This window comes from Mauremys mutica, chromosome 2 (genome assembly GCF_020497125.1).
Source record: "Mauremys mutica isolate MM-2020 ecotype Southern chromosome 2, ASM2049712v1, whole genome shotgun sequence".
Taxonomy (NCBI): domain Eukaryota; kingdom Metazoa; phylum Chordata; order Testudines; family Geoemydidae; genus Mauremys; species Mauremys mutica.
In genome coordinates this window covers 299365326-299373190 of record NC_059073.1, presented here as the reverse complement: position 1 = coordinate 299373190, position 7865 = coordinate 299365326, and the positions used below count along the sequence as shown (strand labels likewise).

The 7865-nt window shown below is 41.3% G+C and overlaps 1 pseudogene; it reads right to left on the bottom strand.

Annotated features, from left to right (window-relative positions):
* Positions 1-2876: 2876 nt before the first annotated feature.
* Positions 2877-7299, bottom strand: LOC123363425 (annotated as a pseudogene).
* Positions 7300-7865: the final 566 nt, after the last annotated feature.

The window sequence follows — 7865 nt, the reverse complement described above, 5'->3', positions numbered from 1 at the left end:
AACACAATTGAGGGAAGAAAGAGCATGTACCTCCATGTTGCCTTCCTCATAACCTGAACAAACTTCACTTTGAGGGGTAACCTTCAGAAGAATCCATTTTAAAGGTCTGCTGGTGTAGAAACATAGGCGGTGGAACCTCAAGTAATAAGCAATTGAATCAATGGATTGTATACAATATTACTGTATTATAAGAGTGTATAGACTAAGGTCTTTTCTGAAAGCTAATGACACACTAGTGATAATATCATTATGAAATGTATCTATTACCGCTATCTAAGGACATATGGATACTTAATGATGTTATGTTTTAAATTCTGCAGGCAAACAGGGAGAAACAGTTTCCCTCCCATACAGGAGAGGAGGCAACTATTTACCTGTCTCCTGTGTAAATTAAGCATGCTGGAATCAAAACAATGGAAACTCCAGTTACATATAGGGGGATGGGAAGCCCATAGGAAGCAAAGAACAACATGAGGTCATCCTGCCTCTTGAAACAAAGTCACTGAACTTTGGAAGATATGAGCATAGAAAGAAGCCTTCTTTGGCATCCATCACTAGACACACAAAGGAACCGAGCTCTTGCAAGCTAAGAAAGAGGGGTCCTTCAACCAAGGGTGGGGAGGGGGTGAAGTCTTTGGAACTGAATATAGATGAGAAACCTGCTTTGGCAAAGATCTTTCAGCCTAAGAAGACAAGGAAAGCCAGCACCTTGTACTTTTGTGGAAGGTCCTGATTGAAGGAAAGTCAGCCATGGCTGGGAAGAAGAATGAGAAACCATCTTGAACAAAGCCTGTAACTTGCTAGATTAAGGTTTAGACTTTTAGAAGCATGTTTTCACTTTGATTTGCTGCTAACCCTTTCTAACTTTATTCCTTTTAGTTGGCATCACTTGACCTATGTCCTATTGTTAATAAAATTTCTTTTATTTTTATTATAAACCAACTCCATGGTGTGTTAACTGGAGTAAGTACACCCTTCCCTTTAAAGTTAATAAGCTGTGATATGCTTTTGGGTCTTTAGAAGAACAAATGGACCTTTTTAATTCTCTGAACTCTCCAGGAGAGGTCTGGATAATAGAGAGCACACCGTTTTGGAAAAATTCGGGACCAGGAGTGTGTTGCGGTGATCTTGCTGGTTGTAACCAAGGCTGCTGGAAGTCTGAGTGGGGCTGTGGGATGGTAGACAGGGTGCTGGGGTCAGAGCTGATGAGTTAGGGTTGCCTAGTGCACAGACACTTCAGGGTGTGACCTGCATGCTTGTAGGCTGGTTGTGAGCATCCCAGGATGGGAACTACAGTAGCAAAACACTATAAGGTACCCAGGGTTGTAGGACACATGGTGACAACCTCTCTCTGGTCAGCATAGCACCCCAGATTCCATCTCAGAGGTGTTGTGAAGATAAATAAATTAAAGTTTGTGAAGCAATCAGGTACTATGGTAATGTGGGTCCTATAAGCATCTTAGACTAGATAGACTATTGTGATTAATAATATAAAATAACTTGCCTATACAGTTACTTTGTACTTCCCTGTTTGTCTATTTAGTCATCTGGTGTATATTGTCAGACTGCGCTCTCTGGGGCAGGGCGTCTCTGTGTTATTTGTTAGTACAATGGGGCCCTCATCCCTCTTGGAGGTCCATAGTCTTTACCATGATAGAAATAGTAAATAATAACAGGAACCAATGAAATTTTTTCTAGTAGCTCATCGGACTACTGGAGTCTATACATGGCTCATTTGATGGGGTTAATTTGGCCTCGGCTCTCCAGTGAGGTAGCAATACTTTTTGGATTGGGAAACTGAAGCACAGAGGTTAATGGATTTTGTGGGCATTACACAACATAGCAGTAGTCCTTTCCTCACCTTCACTCAGCTTTTTTTTTTAAATGTCTCCCTAACATTGACTTCATACGACATGCAGCACAGTTTTTCAGTGTCCTTTTGGTGTGTCAGATACACTGTTCTCGGCTTTTTCAAAACTACCTTATCTTACCAACCACTTCCAGAAATCAAAAGCATTATCTGAATTACTCACAGATGTTGCCTTGAATATTTATAGGTTCATGTTAAATATTTTCAGCAGGTAAAAAACCCATCCACTAGGAATAGGTGTGTTGAAGGACCCATCTTTCTTAGCTTGCAAGAGCTCGGTTCCCTTGTGTATTTAGTGATGGATGCCAAAGATGGCTTCTGTCTATGCTCATATCTTCCAAAATTCAATGGGAATGGCAGGGGAATAGTTCAGTGGTTTGAGCATTGGCCTGCTAAACCCAGGGTTTTGGGCTCAATCCTTGAGGGGGCCCTTTAGGGATCTGGGGCAAAAATCTGTCTGGGGATTGGTCCTGCTTTGAGCAGTAGGTTGGACTAGATGACTTCCTGAGGTCCCCTCCAACCCTGATATTCTGTGATTAACCACGAGATCTTGCATGATCTAAAAAATAAAAAGGAGTCATATAAAAAATGGAAACTAGGACAGATTACAAAGGATGAATATAGGCAAACAACACAGGAATGCAGGGGCAAGGTTAGAAAGGCAAAAGCACAAAATGAGCTCAAACTAGCTATGGGAATAAAGGGAAACAAGAAATCTTTTTGTCAATACATTAGAAGCAAGAGGAAGACCAAGGACAGGGTAGGGCCACTGCTTAGTGAGGAGAGAGAAACAGTAACATGAAACTTAGAAATGGCAGAGATGCTTAATGACTTCTTTGTTTCGGTCTTCACCGAGAAGTCTGAAGGAATGCCTAACATAGTGAATGCTTATGGGAAGGGGGTAGATTTAGAAGATAAAATAAAAAAGAACAATTAACCAACACGCCCCAAAGGATTTTACCAATAGGATTAAGTAACACTAAAGCTGTGAGACAACGAAGAAATTAATGTCTCTGCTCTGTTTTTTACTACGTGTTTTAAACCTGCAGACATCTCAGTAAAGATGCACCTCATTCAAGGGCGGCCATAGCCATTTCGCCGCCCCAAGCACGGCGGCACACCGCGGGGGGCGCTGTGCCGGTCGCCGGTCCCGCGAGTCTGGTGGACCTCCCGCAGGCGTGCCTGCGGATGCTCCACCGGAGCCGCTGGACCAGCAGACCCTCCACAGGCACGCCTGCGGGAGGTCCACCGGAGCTGCCTGCCGCCCTCCCGGCGACCGGCAGAGCGTCCCCCACGGCATGCCGCCCCAAGCATGCGCTTGGCGTGCTGGGGCCTGGAGCCGCCCCTGACCTCATTAATATTATTTATCTGTGGGTTGTGTGTGTATTTATATAAATAGATTAGTTTGTAACATTAATGTTAATGAGAAACTTGTGCATTTACAAGTGCATAGTAATGTCCTTCCTTTGCCAGCAGCTGGCTGTGCGTCCCTTGTTCCACTACTTTTCCGTTATGAATCACTGCTATGACATCAGCGTTCTGGACGGTCGTCAAGCGGTGAGCAATAATAATGCAGGTTCGACCCTTCCTGGCATCGTCCAAGGCTTTCTGGACAATCTGCAGACAGATGCAGTGAAAAACTTGCTATTACTTGGAGAATCTTCCCTTTCATAGGTAACACCTTTGCCTTTATAGTTCACGTTATCACTTGGGTATTCCTCACTGGGGTTTAGGAGTCAGGACTTCCCATGCATGAAGGAGGCCTCAAACACAGGGGCCTGATATTACAACCTTTATTTGTGTGAGTGATTCCACTGAAGTCATTGAGACTACTCTCATGAACAAAGGCTAGCAGAATGAGGTCCATAAGGATCTAGTTTGGACCAACACAACTAATTTGCAGAGGTGTAATGAATTGTCTGTGATAGCGGATGCTTACCAAATGTGTGTGTTATATTTGATACTGCATGCTGTCTGTTTCCAACTACACGCCAAATTTAGAGAAACTAACCACCTCTGTCCTCCCCGCCATATGCATTTGTCCAGGTGTTTGTCAGTTAGACATGCACAGTACTTAGATCAGTTTGGAGAAAGCAGACCAGCCAAATACATAGACATGACTAAAACTTGCATGTTCATTGATAGTAACAGCAATGCCAGACACTTCTTGTTAGCCATAAAAATCCAAAATTCAGGATCCTGACATCTGGCTCACAACTGGATGGTGGTTTGCATGGTGGCATTTTTCACTTCCACTGCATCCCCATCCAAATGAACAGTTTATTCGTCCCTATGGAGTCTGCCCCCTCTCCTGGAGATGGTGGATGCAGTGAGAAAGCTCAGCCAGCTGAGCAGCAGAGGATAGCTTAATTACTCTCTCTTCCCTTCACAACATCTCCTGAGAGGTAAGAGATGTTGCTGAAGCCTTTTTTCCAAGCCAGCTGCTCCTACATGTCACCTCTTACCCTCTGAATGCAGATGGATCAAAGGACTGGGAAGCGGACAGAGGCTTCTTCATTGTTCCATTCTGTCCTGACAGCCAGCAGTTCTACTGGCAGAGTGGATCCCTCTCGGTTTCTGTAGCAACACCTGTTCCCCCAGACAGAGCAGGAAATAGTGCAGAAAGAGACCCACTTTGCTGCTAGTGCTGCTGGCTGAAGGAAAGAGGAAGGAGCTGGTGACTTGCCTTACAAGGCCTCCTCTAGTAGATCACAGTCAACTGTTTGAAGACACCTGTCTCAAACTCAAAGTTGCTAATTATCAATGGGATTTTCCAAAGTGCTCAGCATTGGTCTAACTGTGAACCCATTCAAAAAGTGCCATTGACTTCATAACTGACTTTGAAGGAACTGAGGCAGGCCAAAAATGAGGAGTTCTGAAAATCCCACTTTCTGTCCAGCCCCAAGTGTTGCTGACTACCATCAGCTCCCAATTTAGACACCAGGAGTTGAAGGCACTCTGCACCTTGCAAAAGCAGGCCGTAGACAGAGAGGGAGCTAAGGGTTGTTCTGTGGAACTTTCAAAATTGTATTGTAGATGGAGCGCCTGTGTTCTTGCAGTGAAGAATTTGAACCAGGTATTTTGTGTGTATTACAAATGGTAGAATGCATATTACTAACCTTTTCGCTTTCTGTGTCAAGAGCAGATGTGGCTTCATCTAGAAGCAGAACTGCTGGCTTACGAAACTAGAGCACGAGCAATTGCTATTCTTTGTTTCTGACCTCCAGAAAGTTGTGCTCCTTTGTCACCCACTTGGGTATTATACTTCTGTATAAGTAAATATTCATTGTCAAGGAAAGTTAGAAACAGTAAGTTATATTTTAATAGCAGATAATGTACTATATTAAGCATTTCCATTATGAAGGATAAATACTAATGTAATTGTTTTTAATAATAAAATCTTATAACAATTTTAACTGTTTTGAATCAAAATGCATATATACAGCTACATATATTGATAAATGCTCTGTAATGAAAATTCATTTCAGCATTAGAAAAAGACTAATTCCCAAGTGGTGCAACCACTGATGTGTCTAGTCAAAGACACCTGTACTTAAAAATATAGATCTCAAGAGACTTTTATAATTTCAAGGCCCTAGAGACTCACACTCAGGAGGTGAACCTTTAATTCTTACACGTCCAAAACTTTCTTTCTCAGTACATTTTCAAAAACTAGGTGGTAATGAAAAAGAAATATTGGGTTTTTTTCAATTTTCAATTGTCTTCAATTCCATGTAACTTTACAGGAAGCCCAATTTCTTTGGGCTTTTCCAAGGTCTTTCTCCATTTTGAGAACTAAGTCCATGGCAAAACATGAAGGTTAAAATGTACTTGAAACATTTTACCTTTCAGATAAGACTAAAACTACAGAAAGTTTCAGCCAAAAAAAGGAAAAAGAATTGGCAAAGTTAAGAATTGAATGTCTCTTTTATAGTTGTTTATATAACATCACTGTGATAGAGGAAAATAAGAAAACTGGAGCTCAGATTTTTGCATTTGAATTAGCTAATTACGACCGCATATGTGTTAATACCTATTGCAAGTTACATTTTTTAAACACCAGCTTCCTATTTTCCTCTTTGAGAACAGTAAACATAAGAAAATAAACGAAAAAGCATATTGTTTTGCATCAATGGGAGTTGCTTAGATAGGTCATTGTGAATATTTACCCCCCACTGAGAATGGAAAGACATTTTCTCTTACCTCTGGGAGATTTTCTATGAAGGTGTGAATATTTGCTGCTTTAGCTGCCTCTTCAACTTCCTCCTGACTGACAACCCTACTGTTGTCTCCGTACTGGATATTTTCAGCAATGCTGCAGTCAAACAAAATAGGCTCCTGGGACACAATACCCAATTTGGACCTTAACCATTGCAAGTGCAAAGACTTAGTATCTAACCCATCTGCAAACTAGAAAGAGAAAAAGAGAAAAATCATTCCCTGCAGAATGCAATACTCCTCCTCAGGTGTACAATATAAATGTGAAAGACGAATCTGTGAAAAATCCTCTGACCTGTGTTAGAGCTGCAGTAAATGTAAAGTGGTCAGTAAACCACTTCTGATCAAATAATAGATCAGATCTTTCATCCAAAACTCTGAAAATTCAAAAGAAGCTCAGATAACCTTTTCTTCTCAGAATTTTTTTTTTTGCACATCTACTCTTCTAGCTTCCATAATAGATGTGGAATTGCCAATCTATAATGAGTTGTGCCCACAGAATTTCCATCTTTACTGATGATGTCAGGTACCAGAGATCTCATGAGAAAGTCTGTTCATGGTCTTCTTAAACCTAGACGGTTGAAGAGCTCCAACAAGAATCCACATCTTTGGGCATTTATTCAAACATCCTTTGACTCACCATCTCTAGGCTATTCTTCTTGGAGCTCCCATCATCATTAATAGGACTTGCATCAAAAGTCTCATCAAGTGATGAATTAGACCTCAAAATTGTGTCATATTAACATGACTAGAGGACTAGTGACAAGGGTTACATTATGGAAAGTATATTCTAATGTCCCCCTCCAATATATCAAGTAAATCAATAAAGAGATGCAATCTAGTGATCTAGAGCCAGGATGTGGAGTCAGAAGATCCAAAGTTCTTCTCCCAGCTCTACCTTAAGCAAGACCCAAGTCTTTTCTCCAGTACCCGGACCTGTAACAACACTTATCCACCTCAAAGCGGTGTTGTGCGGATGATTTAATGTTTGTAAAATACTTTGAAGAACAGTTTTATAAGCCCTAAGCGTTAACAGCTTCACACATCTCTTCTTACCACTTGTCCTGCCATAGGGTCATAAAATCTCTCCAGCAGCTGAATGGATGTGCTTTTGCCACAACCACTGCTCCCCACCAAGGCTAGCGTCTGGCCTTTATTAACCTTCACGTTGAGTCCTTGCAAAACTTGAACTTCTGGTCTTGTAGGGTATACAAAATGGATGTCCCTGAATTCAATGTTGCCATCAAACTGACTCTGGAAATAGTAGAAAATATAAATGTATGACAGAAGACCAGTCTATCTTGTACAGAAGCATCAAACACAACTCAGTATGGTCATTTAAATGAAGGCGTTTGACAAGTCAGTTGGAGATGGTATGGCATTTTCAAACCCAGAGCATTTTTGTCAATTTATTGTTGCTTAAATATGCAGTGAAATTGGATTGGTATCTTCTGTGTACAGGACCTCCTTGCTGAGTGGTTCTTTTCTGCATCTCTCTCTCTCATTTATATCATTCCTTTTCAGCCTGGTTCGCAAGGACTATCATTACTTTAGGTAAGTAAACAACCCTAATACCTATCTTTGATGTCATCAATGCATATAATCCAGACACTATCATTGTGTGTGGAAAACATAGTTCCTGCCCCTGGGAGTTCACTCTCTAAATAGTGTAAGTTCAACACACAGTACACAGGATGAACATAGTACAAGGTGAACATCAGATCTCAGATTGGGTTAAACATTTTTACTTTGGTGGATTATTCATAGTTTTCAAGGA